This window comes from Sciurus vulgaris (assembly GCF_902686455.1).
Source record: "Sciurus vulgaris genome assembly, chromosome: 16".
In the NCBI taxonomy this organism is placed as follows: Eukaryota; Metazoa; Chordata; class Mammalia; order Rodentia; family Sciuridae; genus Sciurus; species Sciurus vulgaris.
Genome location: NC_136477.1, coordinates 71,366,063 through 71,389,868, shown reverse-complemented (window position 1 = coordinate 71,389,868; position 23,806 = coordinate 71,366,063). Strand labels below are relative to the sequence as shown.

At 35.5% G+C, this 23,806-nt stretch overlaps 1 long non-coding RNA gene and 1 pseudogene across 2 annotated transcripts in view; one reads left to right on the top strand and one right to left on the bottom strand.

Moving 5' to 3' along the window:
* Positions 1 to 23,806, top strand: part of LOC306646644 — a 982,690-nt gene that overhangs the window by 624,111 nt on the left and 334,773 nt on the right. The window lies entirely within an intron of this gene.
* LOC306646454 (chromodomain-helicase-DNA-binding protein 1-like) overlaps positions 3,087 to 23,806 on the bottom strand; it is a 30,164-nt pseudogene continuing 9,444 nt past the window's right edge. The window contains exons 2-8 of the transcript in view: positions 15,911 to 16,060; positions 12,436 to 12,601; positions 7,492 to 7,647; positions 6,514 to 6,677; positions 4,553 to 4,758; positions 3,363 to 3,460; positions 3,087 to 3,145 (exon numbers count right to left, since the gene is read on the bottom strand). The product of the transcript in view is annotated as a chromodomain-helicase-DNA-binding protein 1-like (transcript). The remainder of the gene's footprint in view (positions 3,146 to 3,362; positions 3,461 to 4,552; positions 4,759 to 6,513; positions 6,678 to 7,491; positions 7,648 to 12,435; positions 12,602 to 15,910; positions 16,061 to 23,806) is intronic.

The following is a 23,806-nucleotide window of genomic DNA, read 5'->3' as shown; positions in this document are numbered from 1 at the left end:
AATTTCTCTGTCAGAACTAGCCTGATCTTGTTTATGAAGAAAATGTGTGAGAATTTTCCTAAAACTCTATAAGCAGGCTGCTCAGCTAAATAAGGAATAAGAATTAACATACAGCTGATTTTGCCTTTCTGAATTGATGCCTATATATCTGCATCTTGATTCTAGTTCTGCATGGGCATCAACCTATACAGTGGAGGATACAATGGAATTGTCAGTCAGGCAAGCTTACAGTCTAAGTGCAGGCCTGGCACTTATTAATTATGGGAACATGGGACAAAGAGTCAACTTCTATTAATGATAGCTGCTTAATTAGTAAATAACAGGTTATAATAGCACAGGCACTTTCAAATTCAATCATGATGATTTAAAAATGAAGTAGTTAGGAATAATTTTCTATCCCAGACTGGAACACTCAAAAAAATCTTTATTCCTTTCATTTTCATTTTCTAACCAGTTAGCATACTAGCTATTTAAATATAGTGAAAATCCTACTAGTATAAATGGTCATGTGTAGAATTTCCAGGCCACTATTAAAGAAGAGAAGAAAATGTTTATTTAATCAACAATAGAAAATATAAAAGATTAAATGTGTACAACTGGATTCTTTGGTTACAGAGTATTCCTCTGGTTCTATATATGGAGAATTTTCATAACAGATACTAATTATATTTCTGACAGGCAATTAATGAATTAAGAATTCTATGTCCCATACCTTTTGTACTTCTCAAATGCTAGGAAGAACCATAGGATTTCTCCAAAATTTGATACCTAAAAGTAAACAGGTTGGTCCCATGACTGTAATTTTAACTAAAAGTTGCAAATGAACAGAAAGCAATAATTATTAGCAGATTCAGGAATATAAAGTGTCAAATAATTTTTCTGGAACAATTGCAGTAGTAACAATTATCAGAGAATTCTTATGTTGTTGTGACACACAACAGCTCCAGGTAGAGGAAACACACATAATAATCTGGAAATACTTTTTCTATTTATACAAAAAATAATAACATTTTTAGGAACCAAAATTAAATTAACATAAATTTCTTTAGACAATATTATTTCAGATTATAAATTTTCTACAATTCGTTGGTTAAATAATCATGAATTCTATACCATTAAGAAAGTAAGGCTGGGGATATAGCTCAGTTGGTAGAATGCTTGCCTTGCAAGCATAAGGCCCTGGGTTCAATCCCCAGCACCACAAAAAAAAAAAAAAAAAAAAAAGAAAAGAAAAAAAAAAAGTAAATAAGAACAATAGGAATGTAATATACATATATATATATATATATATATATATATATATATATATATATACACTCCTTTGCCATAAAAACATTCTTATTCCTATTTGTTTATTTTTACACCAGGAATTGAATCCAGGGGAGCTGAACCACTGAAAGATATCCCAGTCCTTTTGTAACTTTTGAGGTAGAGTCTTGCTGAGTCACTTAGGGCCTCAATAAGTTGCTGAGGCTTTAAACTTGCAATCATCCTGCCTCAGGCTCCTGAGCAGCCAAGATTACATAATTGCTGACACTGCACCCAGCATACTCTTATTTTTTGATATGAGCCATGAATACCAAGAAAAATTCACTTTCAGAAATCTCACCTGGGTTGATATTTTCAGAATTTTTAGGTTCTGCTTTCATATATTGAACAATTAATTCTCTATAACTATGTTTGTAATATTAATAAAATTAGAATTTTAATATTGTTATGAAAAACAAAAACCATATTCAGTACATAAAAATGTTTTAGAAAACATAATATCAGACTTTATAATATGCAGTTTAAGTTTGTAAGCCCAGACATTTTGTTAACTTGACAATTATTTGTAAATTGTTCTATTTTCTCTTGTTTTTGAGATGGGATTTCACAATGAAGTCTGTGCTGGTCTGGAATTTCTGACTTCAAGCAATTCTCATGCAGTCTCCCAAATAGCTGGGGTGAACACACACATGCCACTGCACCCACAAGCTTATATTAAAAAAAAAAGAAGAAAGTAAGATGTAATGATCATGCATTGAGGGCAATAAGGTACGTATATTAAATGATAATAGCTTGAACTCAGAAAATGTCATGTCCCTGTAAACAATAGTTCTTTTTTCTTGAACAGTTAATTTCTCTTAAGATTAAGGACTTCTTTCATAAATAAGGGTTGAACCCTAACTTAAAATATTTTTGTACTTTTAAGTCTAAGTGTGTATTTTCATGGATACTCAGCAACTGGAATGAATAAGGGCATTTTGTAGTAAAATGTAATCATCACCAGACTGCAGAGCAACAAAACAGCAAGAGATTTGACAGAAACAAAAGCATTTTAAACATCCTCTGCACACTCCTTAGACTTTAAGAAAACCCTCGGGTCCTCAAGAAATTAAAGGATGGTGGAAAAGCTAATTTTCAGGGGAGAGTAAAAAGATTTTCTGCTCAACTGGGCATTTGAAGACCCAAACAGCTAATTAGGAAAATCAAAGTGTGACACAGTTTAAACCCCATGGTCAGGAATTATACTTGGAATGACAGAGATAAGGCTGGGAACCATGATGATAAAATCTCTAAAACCCTAAGATACTGGCTAATGATGCATTTGTGTGGTACAGCAATTCACTAACATGTATAAGGAGATGAGGGAAGAAAAGGAGAGGAGAGGAAAGAAAGGAACCTTGGAGAAAACTGACACTCATCACCACTTCTCATCTAGATTCTTGCAGAACTGTGACTGATGAACTACTCTATTGTTTCATACATAGCTGTACCATGAAATTTCACCTCATGTGTGAAATGCAACAGCTGTTATTATTTCGAGCCTCCAATCAAGTTTGATTAGTATTTTAATGTAAACACCAACTATGACCACTAGCAGCAGCATAAGCTAATGCCATCTGTCCAAAGTTATCTGCAGCAGAGACATCAATAACATTCTGGAGAAGCATCTCAACCATGTGTTCTGATTTGTGTTCCAGAGCAAACATGAGGGCTGTTCTGCAACAAGAGAGATCACTTCCACCTTAAATATTTTAATAGAGTTATTTTCACAGCCTATTTATAATATTTTTCCAATTCAACATCTTAATTTACAGATACTAATAGGCATAAACATCTTGGGAGAGCAAATATTCAGTTTTGCAAATCACCTCAAAGTCTAAAAGGAAAAAAAACCCTTTTCCAAATGAAGGAGAAGTTACAAACTTTAAATGAGAAAACAGGAAGAAAGGGGTCACTGTCACATAAAACTAGCTGATGATAGAATTCAATCACAATCAGCTATTCTGAGTCCTTTTCTAACAGTAGTTTACCCACACAATATCATCTTAAATGTCCACTCCTATCTTATTCCATTGTTCTTTTTTTCTTCTTACCTTTCATTTCCCATGCCAGCTCATATACTTTTCTTGGCTCAGCTGACAATGCTTCCAGAACTCTGAATAAGTCACCTCTGTCCAGTGGCCAGAGTCATCTGACAGAAGAAAGAAAATTTTCATCATAAAATGTAAAGTCAAGCCCACAATTTAGAGAAACTAAAGCACACAAAATAGGCTTGTAGAAGAATGATTTTTCAAAGGAAAGGAAAGCTATATCTGATCCCCTAGGAGAATCATAGTTGAATTCTTAAATATTTTCAGGTTTTCTGAAAGATATACCTGGTCATTGGAACAGAAAGGCATCTAAAAAATGAGTGTTATGAATGAGAAAAATCTCTGGTGGGTCTATAACTCTGGGGAAGGTGAATAAGGAAGGGTGGAGAGTGGGGGGAACATAACTGTGAGCAAGTGCTGTTAATATCATAGCATACAACTCCCATTTTACAGGTCAGGAAGAGGAAAGGTTAAATGACTCATTCAAGCTTTCATTAACATAGTGGGTTAGCACCTTGTATTTATACTCATTCATACCACAAATATTTGTCTACATGTATTACATGTCAAACATCATCTATGTACTGGAGTTACTGCAGTGCACATATACACATACACAATCCTCTTCTATTAAGCTTATTTTCTAATTCAAGGAGATAAACAAGTATATGTTAACACATGAGGAGTTGATAAAGCTAAGTAGGGTAGAAAAAGGACAAAGAGTAAGAGGTGGCATGTAAACTGTTCTATATGAGGTGATCAGGTAAGACCTTTCTGAGATGCAGACATTTAAATGATGCTTCATGTGACTAGAGAAAATAAGGCTCCTGCAGAGGATACAGAACATGCAGAGGTTATGAGGGGGAAACACAGGGAGTTTCTGAGAGAATGCATTTTTCTTCTAAAAGGTAGCCTCATTTCACCATCCTAAAGAACTTATGCAGAGGATAAGACAGATTTTATCCCATTAATATAGATTAGGAAGCTCATGCTTAGGGAAAGTAGGTAACTCATTCAGGTAAACCAAAGAGCCAAGAGTCAAATTCATGTCTACTGATTCTACAATTCATGCTTTTTTGACCATATGACATTTCACTGGGACCAACACACTTAAGTCATGATTTAGACTCATCTCAATTTCTTGGCACCATAAAGACTGAGACACACTCCCTGTCCCACACCATTTTTTATACATATACAGTGCACCATGAGAACATCCTCTGTCACTGTCTGAGGGTGCGTGACATCACCACTAACATACTTGATGGAGGTTGAGTCTGTGTCATCATAATCCAAATAGGGAGCTCTCTCATCTTCCCCATCCTCAAGTTCCTCAGACTTGCTCTTCTCAGAGGGCAAGCAGAAGGACTGGTAATTGTTGAACTCCCACCAAGCCATTCTTTAAGAGAGAAAAGAAAATTAACCTCTCCTTGGAGCACATTTTGCACTGCTATTCACAAAAACCAAGTAACTACCAAGTAAAATGTAATTGGAAACTCACCCTGACTAAAGTTTTGCCATGTGTATTTCCTTCCACTCCAACATTGGACATGGCTCTCTTGGAGTAGAGGGTCCAACACTTGACATGGTCTTTTGGAATAGAAGACTCAACACTTGACATGATTCTGTTGACCGTCCTCCCTCTTGGGGGCCATAGGTGTGGCATGTCTCCATGTGTAGTTGCTTTTTATTAATAATAATCAATATATCATTAGAAACTTATTGGAAAACATCAAGAAGGTTTTACTGTATTGGGACACAAAATAGTGCACACTGAAAATTTAGCAGTAATACATAAATAAATATATGAAATAAACAATTGTAGCTGTGTTCAAGATTAAAGTAGACTGTGATTGCTTTAGTATAATAATAGATGGATAAAGAGGCATTCCACTGAGCTTGGATGTGGCATTTGGCCTTTGTAGCTTTCCTAGTTTAATAGTTGATTCTGGAGATAGTTTACATAATAAAAACATTTAGGTTAGTCATAAATATAACTTGTGCCTTTTCCTATGTTTAGTCTAATTCTTTGAGAATCAGAATAAGATTGTAGTCTGCCAATATATAAAATTAGAATAGACAAAATATTAACTATAAATTGATTTCTTTGCCCTTTAATAATAGTAAAAACTTTTCACTGTTAAACACTGGAATTCATGGTGGGGGTGGTTTCTCAGAATATCTAGTGATGTGTTTGTTCTGAAGATTGAAGGCTGGCAGATCATGGTGCCCTCAGTTTAGCTGGGATACAAGTTTTTTTTTAGTTTAGCTGGGAGACAGATTGTTTTAATCTAGCTGGGAATAAGGTTGTTTTAATCTGGACTGTCATACAGAGAGAATGTGTACTTTGAGAAGAAGCATAGATTGTACTTTTGAAGGTTTTTCTTGTTTTAAACTAACCATAAAATGATATAATCATTACTAAAGAAAAAATATCTATAAACAGACTGGCAGAAATATAAAGATTCAGAATCAGCCTCAGAACACTTGGTGTCTCTGTGTGCTGTTTCTCCACTATGCTGAAGCCTCCCATCAACCTAGGACCCCCGACCCCTGCTAGGGCTGGACCCTGGCAAAGATTTTTGCTCATTTGTAATTAAACAAGTTTTACTCATTAGCCTGTCTCCTGATTACACTTCAATAATGAGCATCCACCAAATGTCCCTGTTTTTAAGAACATGACTAAAATGGACTGTTCAAATAAATGGTTCCTTCCACATTAGCTACAATAAATCATTTAAAATTTCTTGTTTCAATAGAAAGCATCTTTGCTTTAGGCACTCAAGTCTTCTCACTAAAATAGACTAAATGTTAAAGCTGAATCTTTTAAAAAAAGTATTCTGTGGAACTAGGTATGGTGGTGCAAACTTGAGATCCTAGCTACTCAGGAAGCTAAGACAGGAGGATCACAAGTTGGAGGCCAAGTAAACAACTTAGTGAGATCCTGTTTTAAATAAAAAAAAAGGACTGGGGAAATAGATCAGTGGTAGAGTGCCCCTGGGTTCAAACAGTAGTCCAGAAAAAAAAAAAAAAAAAAGTATTCTGTTACCAACAGGAACTAGCAGATTGATAAGTTTTTAAATTTTTAAGTGATTCTAGTGGAGGAGACCAATATATCTATGTCACTGGAAATGACAGTATTCTCTAGACATACTTTTTCTTATGTTCAGCTTCTTTCATTTCCCTATTCTTTTTCTCTATTAGTCCCTTTCTCTTGGCTGCTGCTTCTTGTCTTTCTTTCTGTCTTTCCTCCATTTCTTCTGGGCTCAGAATCCTCTTCCTTTTGGTAGATCCCTCCATGGGGCATGGGATAAGAACCTGTAGGAAGGACAAGATCCAAAGCCAGGAAGGTCAGGAACTTCCTGTTCCCCCATGAGTTTCATTCATCCCTAAGAAGACTCTGTACAGAGACAACATGCTTAGGCATTCACAAAACACTGCATCCCTGTGTGGTGGACACTGGCAGCAAGATACTTCAATTTACTGTTCATATTATGAATCTCATTGGCATGGTGGCCATTGAGTTCTAAGTTCAGCCAAAGTACTGGCATGGATAGTACAGTCACTTTGATTCATTTCATGAGCAATAGGGTAATTCAAAATAGATATTTTTTCCTTGATTGAAAGCGTACACTGTAGGATACCATTTAAAGTTTAAACATAAAACTTTGTATAATGTACAATTTATTTTAATACAGAGAATTTTAGCATGATTATCTTAATGATAGATACCATTTAGAAAGTACATTTTAAGCACCAAACACTGTGAACATTACATAAATCATTTGTGATTGCCATCTTCTCTTAATGAATCAGAATCATGATTATTGACAACAGGATATGGTATTTTGATTTAATATGGTGATCCCTTTAGGGGTGGTTTAGAGGGACAGGGCTGCTTTTACCTACACTAAATTGTACAATGTACTCACCTTATTAATGTTTTTTATGCTAGATTTTTACATAGCTTTTATACTAGGGTTCAGTTAATTTGTTACATTTCAAGAGACACTTATTTCTTAAATCATCCTAAGAGAACAAAAAAAAAAATTGATACTGGATCATTTTTGGTTCTTTTATAGAAAGAAAGTTTGGAAGAATTTATGATCTCACACAAATTAACAGCACTTACACAGCCTTCATTTTGGAGTAACCGACCCTCTTGACTTTTTTTTTTTTTTTTCCAAAAGATTTTTCTGAAGATTCACCAGTGGTTCAAAGGATTTTCTGTCTTCCTTACTGGGCTCTTTAGAATAATCTTTACCATCAAATAAATACACGTGGTTCTCTAAGAGTATAAAACACAAAGTGAGAAATGTTAAGGCATTGAAAAATAGGTTAATGCTATTCAAAGCAATAACTAGGTGAATAAGAGAATAGCCCATGCTCTAAATGGGTGAAGACCAGCTTGTGAGGAAGGCATTTCATTTCCTGTTGCACCAATACTGATGAGTTTGTGTTCTGTACATGTTCACTTTTCAAAGGACAGAGCATTGACTTAAACCATTTTGGTCCACCCTACATGATGTGGGAATCTCTGCTGAATCCCTCTACATTGCTGAGTCTCAAATCATTCATTCCACAAATATTCCCAGTGCAAATCTCACTGACTTTTAAGATCCCCTAATAAAATCTCAACATTTTTATTCCAAACATGCTTTTAATACTCAACTCTTTTTCCCTTTTTCTACAATGTTAAAAGGAACAAGGGGAAAATCTATTGGAAATTTTAAAAAGTCACAAAAATAATTCCTTAGATTTATAATATTCTCTGTAGATCTCACAAAGAATCTTCATGTTTCTTACCTCAATCCTGGTATAACTAACCCCACATATGAAAGAGGAAACTGAGATTCACACAAGGATTAAAGGGTTCCTTAATTCTCTCTACTACAAAGTGAACAAGGTGGGTTTTTCTGATTATAAGATCAGTATGTTCTTTTCAGTAGATTAGTGTGTATAGAAAATTAGAGAAAAAACAGGCTTGCAAATAATTATGGCAAAAACATCAAAGAAAATAGTTTGATTTTTTTTCTTAATTTTTGCAGAACTTGGGATCAAACCCAGGGACTCACTTGCTAGGTAAGAGCTCCACCACTGAGTGACACCGCCAGCTGATATAGTACTCTTAAGTAGCACTTTATGCTATCAGAGCAATTTCACATCTATTACCACATTTGATTTCTGCAGCTGTGTAAAGGAGTAAAGAAGATATTAATAGCACTATTTTACAGACGCAGACACAAAAGCCCAATGAGGTTGGGTGATCTGCCAAGATCATGAATCAAGTGATAAACAACCAAGACCAGTAACCACAGATAGGTAAGATAATGATTCAAAAGTGAAGTGTATTTAATAACACATATTATCAAATAATGTATTTTCACAGCATTATGAAATCAACTCTAAGTATGTTTTTCCTAGAGAGTATGAAAGGAAATTATTTTAATTCTCAAGAGATCAACTGCTTCACACTTGTACCCAAATCTAACCAGCTGTAATAATAATTGGCATTTGCTACTTAAATCAGCAGGGGGCTTTCAGTGAGGCACTCTATCAACAAGTGGAAAAAATAAAGAGTTGAGATGTGTCAAATATGATCAACATATATCCCATCAAACTGCATGAAATTCTCAATTTACCATGTAAATGTTCTTTTTAAAAAACTTTAGCATTAAAGTAAAGCAACTTTACTTTTTACTTAAATTTGATTGGGCTGCTATAATTACTATTCTTTAATGTTTATTTACATTATTTTTAATGATGCTCCATGTCTTTAGTCTGTTTCTAATAGGCAGCTGGAGCCCACAGGTTTAGACCCTCATCTGTATCCTGACAGAGGAACCATTTTTCACAAAGAGAACCAGGACATGGTCATTGAAGACAACATTTCAAATTTTAATCAAACTGGAGAATTTTTTGGCAGTTAGATTGTCTGGAAAAATACCCTTTTTTAGGCAGGTGAAGATATACAATCATCTTTCTAAAAACACTGCAACTTTATTTTGTTCTAGCAAATAAAATTAAATTAATATAGATGACTACAGAAAAGGGTATAAACTTGTTACTAAGATTATCAAATATAACTTAAAATTATGACAACACATTTATTTTTTCTCTCACCTGAAACAGCTAAATGACAATAAATGGATTACTAAAAAGCTGTATGAGGCAATGGTATGTTAAAACGTTCACAAACTCTTTGGAAAATGAAAACAGTTTAAGAAGAGCTGTGGAACCAAAACACAGGTATCCAGCTGGGACTACCTAGAGGGATAGAAACCCTCCCAATACTCTAAAAGCCTAGGACTCATGGTCCTTACAGGGCACCATGACATGGGGGAACTGAAGGGATCCACACCCCAAGTAATGGGAGCACCATGAGCTCTTGGATCCCTGTATTTTCAATTTAAACAATTTTTCTGTAATGGTTTATCTTCCAAGAATGATAAAAGAGGACTTGTCTAAGGGTAAAATGAGTTGTCTAGTGATGTCTTCAAAGCTGGGTGTCTGGAAAGACTCCCCCAGTTCCAAAGATGACTTGCCAACCAGTGCTGCTGGAATGAGGCCCAAAGACTGTCCACCTGCTCACAGCAAAATTATCTGTCAGCTTTGGGGCATTTCACCAACACCCTGATCAGACAGTCACAGGACACCAGATGTTTCAGGAAAACTGCTAATAAGAACAAGGGATTCTTCTTGAAAAAAGAAGAGGAAGAAGGAGGAGCAAATAGAGGAAGGAAGAGAAGCAAATGGAGAAAAAGAGACAATACAGTGGACAGCGCAACATTTTAGAAAAGACGTAATAAATATTCTCCTGGGATATATTTTAAAAAGCTTTAACAAATGTCCTCAGTGAGAATATTATATCTTTGAAATTAGAACAGGATACAAACAATAAGCAGAAAACAAGAAAGAGTCCTTGAATATAAATGTGATACTATTGTAAAAATTTTTAAAGATAAAACACAAGAAAAGTAAAAAAAAAAACAGTGTTCTGTAAAATAATCCAGTCACCTGAATATTGAATTATTAATATATCTTATAAAAATTGCTCCAATCAACAAGGATAATGAAATCACCCCTAATCAAAGCCTACTACAACATTAGGAATTGGATATTTCTCTAAACTTCCATTTGTACGTAAGTAGAGAAATGAACATCCCAAACCAGGTGAGCCAGCTCTGAAGTGCTCACTTGTCTGGGTAGGCAGACAGAGATTGTATAGGAGAAAGGACAGTGGGTTTCTAATAGTGCCAGAGGAAATTTATTCTCCAAAATGAGAATCACACTTTAAATGGGAAAGCAATGAGGATGGGTCTGAGTCCTGGTCGATCACAGCAGTGCCTACTAAAGAATCAAAAGAGAAAGGCCAGAAAGTAGATGCAGTTAAAAATTTGAGGAAAAACTGCTTTTAGGTGAGAAAGAGGTAATTTAAAAAGGGAGGCATCCTTTGACAATTTTGTGGCAAAGAGAAAGAAAGAAGCAAGTAGTAAAAATTGAGAATTACAAAACCAAAAGCCTTTGCCAGCCCACTCCCTACCAGTAAAGGAAGCACCACCTACTGAAACCATGGTGCTTCTCTGTATTGGTTGGAGAAGAAACTCTTTCTTGTGGGGTTGGGGGTTCTGGGATTGAACTCAGTGGCACTCAGCCTCTGAGCCAGATCCCCAGCCCTATTTTGTATTTTACTTAGAGACAGGGTGTCACTGAGTTGTTAAGTGCCTTGTTTTTGCTGAGACTGGCTTTGAACTCAGGATCCTCCTGCCTCTGCTTCTGAGCCACTGGGATTAAAGACATGCACTGCCATGCTCAGCTAGAAGGAACTCTTGAATTAAGAAGCTAGGTAAGAACCCTCTCACTCCAGGCCATATTGACTACCTATAGCTGCTGATACAGGAAAACAGTCATTTTAAAAGTTATGCAATATTATGGAGCATGATGCAAAGCCATTATGTGAAAAGAAAAGAAAAAAATAAAACCCTAAAATCCCTTCAAATCTGAATTTCAAAAATTTCAGGATAGAAAAGGATAAAAAGAAAAATATTGGGGCTAGGGCTATAGCTTAGTATCCAAGCATTTGCCTAGCGTGTGTGAGACATTGGGTTTGTTCCTTAGCACTGCATTCAAAAAGTAAATAAACAAAATAAAGGCATGCTGTCCATCTACATCTACAAAAAATGCTTTAAAAAATAGATATTTTAACCAAATTTGAAGAAAAAAGAAAAAGGAAGACAAAATGATCTACACCTCATGGATCTTATGAAGGTTAATTGGAAAAAGATATAAAGCACATGACATAGTTGGCAGTGCTGTTGATGAACCCACAATAAGTGCCCATAAATATTAGCTACAACTAAAAAAGTCTACTATTGAGAAGAGAAACCACGGTGCATAGCATCATTATAAAGACAGCATGCAAATGGATGAAATTAGAGAATATCATGCTAAGTGAGATAAGCCAATTTCAAAAAACCAAAGGTCGAATGATATCGCTAATAAGTGGATGAGGACACATAATGGGGGGAGGGAGGGGTTAGTGTTAGGGTTAGAGTTAGGGTTAGGGAGGGGGGCAAGAATGGAGGAAGGAAGGACTGTATAAAGGGAAAAGAGGGGTGGGAGGGGTGGGGGGACGGAAAAAATAACAGAATGAATCAAACAACAATACCCTATGTAAATTTATGATTGCACAAATGGTATGCCTTTACACCATATACAGAGAAACAACATGTATCCCATTTGTTTACAATAAAAAAAAGACAGCATGCTTCTCCAATAAACACCAGATAAGATGTCTGCATCAAGAGAGAAAAGCTACAAACTGAACCCTTGATGACAGGACCATAAACATTAATATTATGACTTGGATTGAAAGTTCACCCACATGGGAACAGCCAGATATATTTTCAATTTCTTGGATCAATAAGCCTAAAGAATGTGCTCAAGATGACAATAGGGCTGGGTAGGAAAAAGAGGTCCCAGGGTGTAGGATACAGGGCTTCCTATGGAGATGCATAACACTCATGCCCTAGCTTGAGGTGACTGTGCCATTTGCTCACCCTAACCTCCAAATCACTTCCTTCCTCCTGCTTTCTGTTCCCTCTTCCAGCTGGAGGCAAGGCATCAGAGACCCACTGGCCATTTTTTGTTTCTCCCAGGGTGGACTCCAGGTCTATCTCATCCATGGTGCTCCCCTTAGAGGACAGCAGTTTATCAAAGCCAAATTTGAGTATTTCACTCAACTTGAATGGAGAAAACAAAAAATCCAGTTAGTTCTCATGAAAACAAAGATCAGGATGTGGTGATTTGCTGCATGTCTAAGTGACACCAAGAACATTCCTTCTCTTGTGAACTTTCTTCTCTCCCATGGCAAATGACTTGAACCAGGCTATTGAGGGGTTAGATGAGGAATAAGCATAAAAGTGATAAATGATGACCAGAGCTATTGATTTTGATAACTACCTATAACTACAAGAAAAAAAATATTAGCCACCAATTTCTTTTATTTTGGGGGAGATGGTAAGAATAAAATGATTTCCTGCATCTTCTATAGCACCTCTCATCAGCAATTTTTTACAGGTACTTCCAGTAGTCCTGAGAGAAGTCAGAGACCCTGTTAGCTACTTTCCTACCTCCCCCACTATCAAACTTCTTAGAAAGAGAAGATGCCACTCAGTGCCTCACTTCACAATAAGTGGACTCCTTTCCTTTGCCAAATTGCTTTCCTACCTCACTACTTTATTGAACGCTGAATAGTCCTGTTCACTCCATATCCTGCCCTTTTCTCTCACTTCTCCCTAGGGGATACTCTGTCTATTTCCTAAGGCTACAGGAAGCACTCAGAAAACTTAGATAATATTACCTGGCTTTCACTTCCTACTTCCAACTTTACACCTTCCTAAGCACTATCACTTGAGTTCTGAAACAATTGGAATCCACATGGCTCTCATTTGCATTTTGCCCTTTTAATTTTGGTTAGTTATCTCTAGAGTGTCTATTTTGTAACTTGGAACCTTAAAGGTATTCTGTAGCTTAAAAACACTTGAGATAAATCTAAGCAAGAACATACCTGGATATATTTACATTTAGCCTTAGTATGTATGTGTGTGTGTGTGTATATACACACACAGAGACACATATACAGAAATATGTGTATAAATTACTTACATTTATATATATATACATATATATTTATATATACAAACATAAAATATAAAAATACATATATATATATATATATATATATATATATATATATATATATACCAAGGCAAAAAGGCTTTGGCATTAGTAACCAAAATAGAAGAAAGTCAAGTATTTATGATGAAGCTCAGTTGATACTGGGACCCTCCCTTCCACTCCCTTGGACTTAAATCTCCTGGCTTCCCTTGATATTGAGCACTCACAATGTGTTTTTAAGGAACTCCCTTTTTAAAAAATGAAAACCGGTATATTATATTATTTAAGAACATGTATTTGGAACTTACAGAGTGCTTGGATTAGAGTGGCTCTGAATGATGTTTAAAGAAAATTTCTTAAAAATTTTAAAGACATTGTCTATGTCATTCTTCTGTTACTCTTCTTCATAAAACAACTGGAGAAAGTACACCTCAGAAAATTCTTAGCACACAGTAAGCATTCAATAAATGTTCACTATATCTATATCTGTCTCTCTCTGTTGGATTCTCCTTGCAGGATAAAAAACCTGCTGTCCTTTTTCAGGACTTCTCAACTCTACACTTCTTAGATTTATCAAACCAGAACCATGTCTTTTACTATTAGATTCTTTAATAATTTTAATAAAAGGCCCTGCTTTATTTTGAGGCAAGGCAGTGAGTTATTACCCTTGCCCTTGGAAACCATAAATAACTCATTGTCTGGATGGGGAGGAAAAAAATCATACAGAACCAGAATGAGATTTTTTTGCCCCTGGCCTGGGCATGAAGTCCCAGCAAGATCCTCTCCAACAGCCAGTAGTCTACATTGGCCCACAGCAGGAAGTTGGGCCTGTGCACTTCACAGTGATGTTCTGGTAGACCATATCACAGGGAAACCCCTAATTGAATGCCTGGAGTTTCCACCACTGGGGAAGAGTTTGAGCATTTGAGACCTCATCTCCTCTAACTCCCAATGTGTTCACCTTCACTGCAGCACACAATGATCTCATCTCTCAAGGTTCTGTAAAGAAATGTATTTAGACATCTACAATATATACCTACCTCTCTCTCAAGCTTTCACCTTACATTTGTAATTGCCTCTTTAATAGTGTGAAAACAAATTGCACAGCCGCCCTACCATCATGACAGATGAGTATGTAGAACACTAAAAATATAGAAACAGCCAGACTCCACAGTTACTCCCTAAGGTAAACAAAAACCAAGCAAACAAACAAAACCTAGGGTTCTTCTGTCAGGTTCTAGTACCCAAAAAACTGTGAACTATTCATGCACAGCACTGACTCCCTAAAATAATAGCACCGATCCCTGCCTGCAACGTTGATGTGCAAAGACACAGGTGTGTGTGAGAGAAAACTGCTATTTTTTAACCCACGCTTGGGCTAATTGTAAACTTGATAATTCTGCTTATAATACTGTGTAATTTTTCCCCTTTTGCATACCTCTTTAATTTTTTGACAGCTGGTCTTTTAAAGTCTGGTTTTTCTTTTGAACTTTTCTAAATGAAATCCCTTCCTTTTCTGAGTCTCCTTCTAATGGTAATTTACATTGATATTCACTACAAACCCTGTTGAATAAAGCCTACATTATTTTCACCTTTCTAACACTTTACCACCTATCTTCCTAATTTTTATTCTCATCATTCAGGCTTAAAGCCTTAAAGTCATCTTTGTATTTGCTATCTTTCTCACTTCCTGCCTCAAAAAAATAGTCAACTCCTGTCATTTCTTCTCTGCAATGTTTCCTACAGCAGACCTTCCCATAGCTACTGCCCTTGTCAGCCATTTCTTACTCATTTCATGCCTGAATCATTCCAGAATCCTAGGGGTTGATCTCTGTGTATCTAATTCCTCAAAAGGACCTAGGGTATATTATAATATAGGTTCTAATTTTAGCTCAAAAGCTACTACTATGGAATAACTCTAAGCCTTTTTCCAAAAAAGAGCTCTCTCCAGAATCATCCAAGTCAGCATTTGACTCCTATCTAATTTTTGTTTCCTCAAGCAAATTAACTGTAGTCTTTTATCCATATATCCTATGGTATAATTTTGAATTCCCAGTCTTGTTCATCCTCCTCTAAGTTACCTGCTCAAAGTCATATATCCAAGTGATAAGGTATAAATCTGAATCCACATTTGACTATTTAAAGCCCATTCTCTTTATTCTATTTTCTCTGCCTTCAAGTACCACACTCATTTAGCTTCTATAGCACCTTGCATGTAGTAGGTACTGAGTGGGTATGAATTAGAGTAACAAACTAATATGTAACTGGAGACAAAGGGTGGTTAATACTGGTACTTTTTATTTGCATTCACATCCACAGAGAGTGATGATTATAAATCATTGGATTTTAAATAAAAGAACAACATATTTTACTTGGAGATCAGCATCAGCTAAAGGTTTCTGGCTCCAAGAGTAAAATGGCCTCCTATGTTCATGTTGGTGAGCTGCAGTTTGGAGGCTGCTTTCCTATAAATTAATTCTTCTACAGTGTCTCAGCCAATCAGCCAAATGGCTTTCACAGCCCTGTATGTATGTCAAGTGAGAGCAGTGTGCTATGAGTCTGCAAAGCTGGGGGGAAAAGCAAGCCAAAAAAAAAAAAATACACCAAAAAGGAAGCAGAACCAAAGACCATATTAAGAAAACAATTCAAAGGACATTGCTCATTTGGACCTGAGCATTTGTTAGAGAGATCTGGCCTCAACTTATCTCTGAACCTTTTCCAAAAGAGTCAGGGAAAGAAGGATGAAGTGACCACAATTGGGACTTAATTTATAGCCAAGGACAACCATTGGCAGGCATGTTATCCTGAGGTCAAAGGGTAGTTCCACAACCTCTTAACCCATTTTTTTTCTTTTCCTGGTACTGGGAAACAAATCCAGGGGAGCATTACCAATGAGTTATATCCCTAGAATTTTATAAGAAAATGTTTTATTTTTATTTATTTACTTAAATTTTTTGTAGATATTGATGTAGCCAGATTGTAGAACCAACCTATATGTCCTTCAATTGATGAATGGATAAAGATACTGTGGTATATATATGTACAATGGAATATTACTCAGCTATAAAGAATAATAAAATTATGGCATTTGCAGGCAAATGGAAGAAATTGGAGAATATCATGCTAAGTGAGATAAGCCATTCTCAAAAGACCAAAGGACAAATGATCTCGCTGATAAGCAGATGATAACACATAACAGGGGTTGGGAGGGGCAAGAATGGAGGATGGAGGGACTGTATAGAGAAAAAAGAGGGGTGGGAGGGGTGGGGGGAAGGAAAAATTAACAGAACAAATCAAACATCATTACCCTATGTAAATGCATGATTACCCAAATGGTATGCTGTTACTCCTTGTACAAACAAAAAAACATGTATCCCATTTGTTTACAATAAAAAAATAAATAAAAATTAAGCACATATATGTACATCAATAAAAATTCAAAATTCAAAGTACTGTTTCTAGTGAATGTGTAATGCTTCTGTAAAATGGTAAAGTCAAAAATTTTAAGCTGAACACACATAATTAGAGGACCATCTGATTTCTGCCTTTAGTGGATTCTTCCCTATTCCTTCTGGACTTGTTCCTGGCTTTTAAACCCCAAAATACAAATATTCAAAGAGCTTGATTCTTCTTCTTAATAATCTAATTTTTGAAAAACTGTTTTCCAGGGTATTCTTGCATTTAATCACACTGAGCCTCATAACAGACTAGAAATGTGTGGTAAGTAATACTGTCACTGCTTTTACAACAGTTAAGTGAATCTCAGAGAAATTAAGCAACTTATCCATGGACACAAAGTTGAATGTGAATATTGATAGCATTCCAACATGAGTTTTTGACTTCTAATGAGTTGTGCGTTGACCAGGTATCCTGAAGTTCAAAAATAATGCTAAATTAGAATTATACTTTACATAGGATTATCAGAAAAAGAAAATAAAAATACAAGCTAAATCTGAAATTCAGATGAACAATTAATAGTTTTTCAATACAAGTTTGTCCCATGTCACATGTAATTTGATGTCATATATATATATATATTTTTTTGTGTGTGTGTGTGTGTGGTGCTGGGGGTCAAACTCAGGGACTTGTGCTTGCAGCACAAGCACTGTACCAACTGAGCTATCTCCCCAGCCCAGATGTCCTATATTTTATTTGGCAACTCTAAACGTGGGAGAAATCAATCAGAGCAAGTGCATTAGGTAATCTTTATCCTATGGTATGGGAATTTGTGCTCTAAAAAGTCTTGCAACTCATATTTAACCCATACATACATAATCAGTAGTTGACCTCCTGAAATTTGTTTTGGATAATCAGCCTAGGATATTCAGATATTATAGGAATATTCAGATAATTTCACAAGACAGAGGGGCAAAGGTATAAGAGAAAGTTCCTGGTTATATGGATGAATGCTTCCCTTTTCACTTCCACGTCCCACTCATCTAAGATTTTTGGTTTCTGCAAAGTGCTAAAGAGAAAATACCAGTATTGCAGAATTCTTAAGGACAGTTTAGGACTACAGAAAGCACTTACTTTTCTGCACTGGGAAGTGGCATGGAAAGTAAAGTCTTTATAAAAATTTACAATTTGAAGCCAGGCATGGTAACGTATACTCGAGAAAGGAAGATGACAAGTTGAAGGACAGCCTAAGAAACTTAGCAAGATGCTGTTTCCAAATTTTTACAAAAGCACTGGGAATATATATCAGTGGTAAAGCATCCCTGGCTTCACTCTCCAATACCACAAAAAAAAAAAAAATAAATAAAAAGAAAATTGCAAGTTTTTGTTTTTTTTTTTAAAGTACACAGGTCGTGGGTACATTCTACCTTCTTCCAAAAATGAAACAAACAAGCCCCAGTGTTTATTTGTAACAAACAAATAAGAATCATGAATAGCAGATAACTGGACACAACATGAGGGACCCAACATCTGCCTTGTGTTTGTAGTTCTTTATCTGAAGAACTGCATGAATCCTGTGGTTATCCATTCCCTTTTTTTTCTATCTGTAACTGTTATGCATTAGGGAAGTTTGTGTGTCAAGATCTCTTGGGGATGATTTGTTGAATGGGAACTAACCTGATTGGACTCTTTTTCAATATCCTGGTAATACTGAACAAAATCTTCCACCTATTCCTTGGAATAAAGCTCAAGTTCCACAAAACTTATGAGAGAGTGGAGCTCTAGGAGACTGTTTTGGATAGCAGTTCCAGTCAACAGGATATTGAAAACCACTGAGAACTAGAATATGTAAATAAAGGCAATTAAATTCTCTAACATTGGGAAGCAAAGCTGTGTTACTCATGACAACAATTATTGAAATGCAGAGTGGCATGATTTAATGGAATGAGTTAAGGCACATGAAATCAGGAGGCTCAAGTTAAAGTGGTACTCTGTTTAATGTAGGAAATCATATCTCTTCAGTTTCAACTAAAAGAAGGGGATAATAATCTGTAAAGAAGACACTGTCATAGGAATGTAAGTAACATCACTTTGTGAACTCTATTACACAATTATTCACTATGGTTATTATTATTCAATCTATGTAAGGATTAAAAAATGTTATTACCCACAAGAGGAGTTAACTTGGGCATCTGAGTAAACACATACACCCAAGGAATTTGAAAAGCCAGAGTTACAGCTTCAGGACTCTCTGCTACAAGCAAGAAAAAAGATGTACACTAACAAAATATCTGTTTATAAAACTTTGCAGTACATCAGATGGAAGACATCAAGATTTCTGGATGTTTCTTTACATTCTGCCATAAGAAATCCAATAAAGAACGGACTTCTTTAATTTTTTTGAGAAACAGGCCAGGGGATGTGACTCACTGACAGATCACGTGCCTGCCATGCATGAAGCTCTGAGTCAATCACCAGCATCACCAAAAAAAAAAAAAAAGAAAGAAAGAAAAAAGAAAAAACATTGAGAAACAAATAAAAACACCAGTAACAGGAGAGACAAATGAAGGAAGAAAAACAACAGTAAAATTATTAGGCCAAGTAAGGTCAACCTCTGAACTGAAACAAGAGCTTAAACCAGGAGAATTAAATAATACAGCAAAGTTGAAAAGTCATATCCTATTGATGTATATTATTTTAAATATTAATGTACAAATTTATGGCAAAGACACAATCAAGTGTGCCTACAAAGGAGGAAAAGAGGACACCTGAGAGAGAGAATGTCCTACAAGAAGGGTATAAAAATGTTTGAAACTAATAAAAACTATTACATCTTCAATAAGTCTAAAAACTGCAATTTCTAGGCTATTAAATATAGAATTTGGATCTAAGATTTTCCATTAAATGAACTCAAACTTAAGTGATGTATTATAGGTTGAGGACCAATTTTCAATTATCATCTCAGAAATTACCAAGTATGTTCTCATGAGTGAGCAAACTTTCACCAGGTAAACAAGGAGAATGTTGTTCACACTTCACTGGCTTCTCAGCAAAGAAGGGCAGCATTGGATTACAATGATGTTTCTCACCTACTTTGCCAGAATGATACAAGAGATTGAGTGAGGGTAATGAAATCAAGGGTATCATAACAAAGAATATGACAGATGAGAGATTGGAGGCAATGTTCTATAAGAAATTTCTTTTCATGAGTCCATGTGAATGGTCAAAATTTTTGAGTAGGTTAATGGGGGATGGTAAGGTATGTCAATACATCTGGGACTGCAGGCAGAACTATAAGATCACTTTTGCCAGGAAATTAAAGACACTCAAAAGAGAGTTGAAACATCTCCAAAAAAAAAAAAATGTCTTTTATTGGAGTAGGGTCTTGCTCATTTGATAACTGAATTTTAGTAAATATTATTTCCTATATAAAAGAGAAAGGAAAAGTAATTAGCCATATTCAATACTACTTTTGTCACTACCCCTAAACCCCCAAAACAGGTTCATTTAGTCCTGCAGATATCTGTCTAAAAACATATCAATTTAGTTGACTATGTACAGACCTAAACTACATGTTTTCAAAGGGGAGTTAGAGGGGAGAAAGAACAATGAATACGTGGGATATAAGATTTGTAAGCCTGTGAAACCATTATGTGTGATACTATAATGGTTAATACATGTTAATACTGGTTTTTCCAAACTCAAATTATGTGCAATAGCAAAAGTGATTCCATAAATTATGGACTCTGGGTTATTCTGATGTGTCAATGCAGGTTTATTAGTTTTAACATCTCTTCAAGGAGATGCTGAGAATGGGGGAAGCATGTTTGTAAAGGGGCAGCAGACATATGGAAACTCTCTATACCTTCTACTCAATTTTGTTGGAAACCTAACTTGCTCTAAAAATAAAATTAATTAAAAAATGAAGGAGGGTTATATAAAAACTAAGACTATCCTCTGGGTTTACCTCTGAAAGTGTCTTATGTAGCAGAGAACTTTGTTTTTTCAATCTGTGAGCTTCATCCATAACAAGAATACTCCATGTGAAGCTGTGAGAGAAAATACAAACATTCATTTTTGGGTAGCTCAAACACATTTCTCACAACCACAACTTACTACAAAATTGTGACTTGTTAGAAAGACTAACAGTAATCTCACTCTGTTAGAAATATACCTGGAATCATGATCTTCCTATCTATGAGGTTACTAAGTACTTTTCTTTTCCTTTTGCCAAGATGAGAAAGATCTATGCCAGAAGTAAGGGGCCAGAGACAGAAAAGGATACATTTATAATCTTGTACTATGTACCAGACATTGTGCTTGTGGCTTTATGTGTTATTTAATCCAAAAGAATAAGATAAGCAACCATAATTGTGCCAAAAAGGAGACTAAAATTCAGAAAGGTTAGGTAAATAGGTTGAGATAATAAAGGTAGAGCTAAGATTCAAACCCATAAGAAAAAGCAAGAGACTTTAAAATGGAGGGGTGGTGAACAGAATCAGAGATATGTTCAGGAAGATGCTGCCACTGGACTTGTTAGCATAGAGGTCATTCCTAGCTACTGCCAGAACATGTTTTGTAGTATAGTAGGTTATGATAGCAATTTCTAAAGAAGATCAGTAGAAAGTTGTTAAAAACAATCCAAAATATGGAAAATGACTGGATGATATTCTAAGATGTAATACTTATAATGTAGCAAAAAACTGAAAAATAAACTAAATATCCAATAATAGGTGATAAAGTGATAAATACTATGCTGAAAAAATACTTGTATAATAACTAAAAGATCTAAATATTGAATATCCCTTTTAAAAATGTGAAAACCATGCAAAAGACAATGAAGTATAAGTTATACAATTTTTAACTTCTAATTTTGTATGTAACATTATGGAATCCCACAGCATTGTTTTTGTACTTGTAAAACTAAGTAGGTCAAGCAAAACAGTGGATAAAGAAGAATAATTCCTGAAAAATTCAAATAAAGATCTGTGTAGAGGCTGGCCTACAAAAAGGAAGGCTTCTTCCTCCAAGGCTACAGAAAAAATTCAGAGTAACAGAGATGCCTACTGCCATTTACCTAATGAGAGTGGTGCAGGTGAAGAGTGATCTGGGGGTCCAAAGAGAGGGCAGGAAGTCCAAGGAGAGCACTGGGCAGTGGAAGCAGGGGATGCAACTAAAGATTAAAAGTAGATAGGGTCCCAGTGAGGTTGGACAGTGGTTATGACATAGGTTCTGAGTGTCCATACTATAGTACCATTTAAAGTAGATTAGATCCTATTCCTTTGGAAGGACTAGACACAGGTTTGTATAAGCATGAACATCTAAAAATGCTTATTCAATGCAGAAGGCCAAGTGAGGTGGATTGGGTTCAATGAATAAAGATGGCTGAATAACTCAGCAAAGAAAATTATTTTCTAAATGTACAATATAATAATGGAGAAATATAACCTTAACAAATATACTTAAAGAATATACCTGTGTTGTGGGATTCCTACTATAAGTCAACATTATAAATATCCCTTTGTTACTAAGGTTCTTTACTCCACTCAGAAATGCATTCAGAATAGACTGAGATATAAAAATGTATTTCTGCAGAATAAGGTGACACTCCAGTGCTTCTAGATACTCAGAGAAGCTCTCTTAGAAAGAAGAGCCATGGCACCAAGTGCTGGGTTTGAATGTCTGCTCTGCCTTACTGGGATAACTGATCATTTAATTTCCTCATTAGCAAAATGAATGATAATACCTGCCTACTAGAGTTTTCATGAAACCTAAATGGGACAATTTTTATAAAGTATGCAAGAACACTTATGTACTGATTTTATTATCTTTTGAGACTTGCCATATATTAACTTGTATCATGGACACCTTTATATTACTTATCCCTCTATTGGCTCATGAGGTAGCTCAATACTTTACTTTCCTGTCTTTTAACAGTAACTCTCAACAGTTCCTTTCCATGGAGAGACTTCAAAAAAATTAAGCTGGATATTAAGAATATAAAGAAAGATGGAGGAATAACTAGTGGTAGAACAGTTGCCTATCATGTGGGAGGCCTGAGGTTCAATTCCCAGCACCATAAAATGAAATGACATAAAATCAATGTGACATGACATTAAAGAAATAAATTAAATGAATAAAAAAGAGGAAAAGCATTTAAGCATACAAGATCTTTCTGAAGAAAAGATAATATACTCATTTAAATGTAAATTAAATAAAACAAAATACTGTGCAGTCATAAAATCTATGACCTAGTCTTTATTAGTTCAAAATAAGATTACAACAGAAACTCATGCACAACAACCTGGATGAGCAAAAAAGTATTTAAAATATTGATAAGGCACTCTGAAAACAAAACCTTCTGAATGGCAAAGCAGCATACAGGGCAGGATGGTGCACATCTATAATGACAACTACTTGGGAAGCTGGAGGATGGCAAAGTTGAGGCCAGAGTCAACAACATAGTGAGACTATCTCAGACTAAAGAAAGAAAAGGGCCGGGCATGTACTCAGTGGTAAAGTGTCCCTGGGTTCAATCCATGCTACCAAAATGTAATTTAAAATGACAAATTAGAAGTAGCCTTCAAACATCCTTTCTAAAAAGTTAATTCTACAGCACTGATTGCTACTTTGTTATTTCTTTGTTTAATATCTTTTTAATTTTTCTAGAATGCATTTTAATTCATTGTACACAAACAAATGGGGTACAACTTTTTGTTTATATGGTTGTACACGATGTAGATTCACACCATTAGTGTAATCATACATGTACACAAGGTAATTATGTCTGTCTCATTCCATCTTTCATACCCACACATCCTCCCTCCTCTCATTTCCCTCTACATATTCTAAAGTTCCTCCATTCTTCTCTT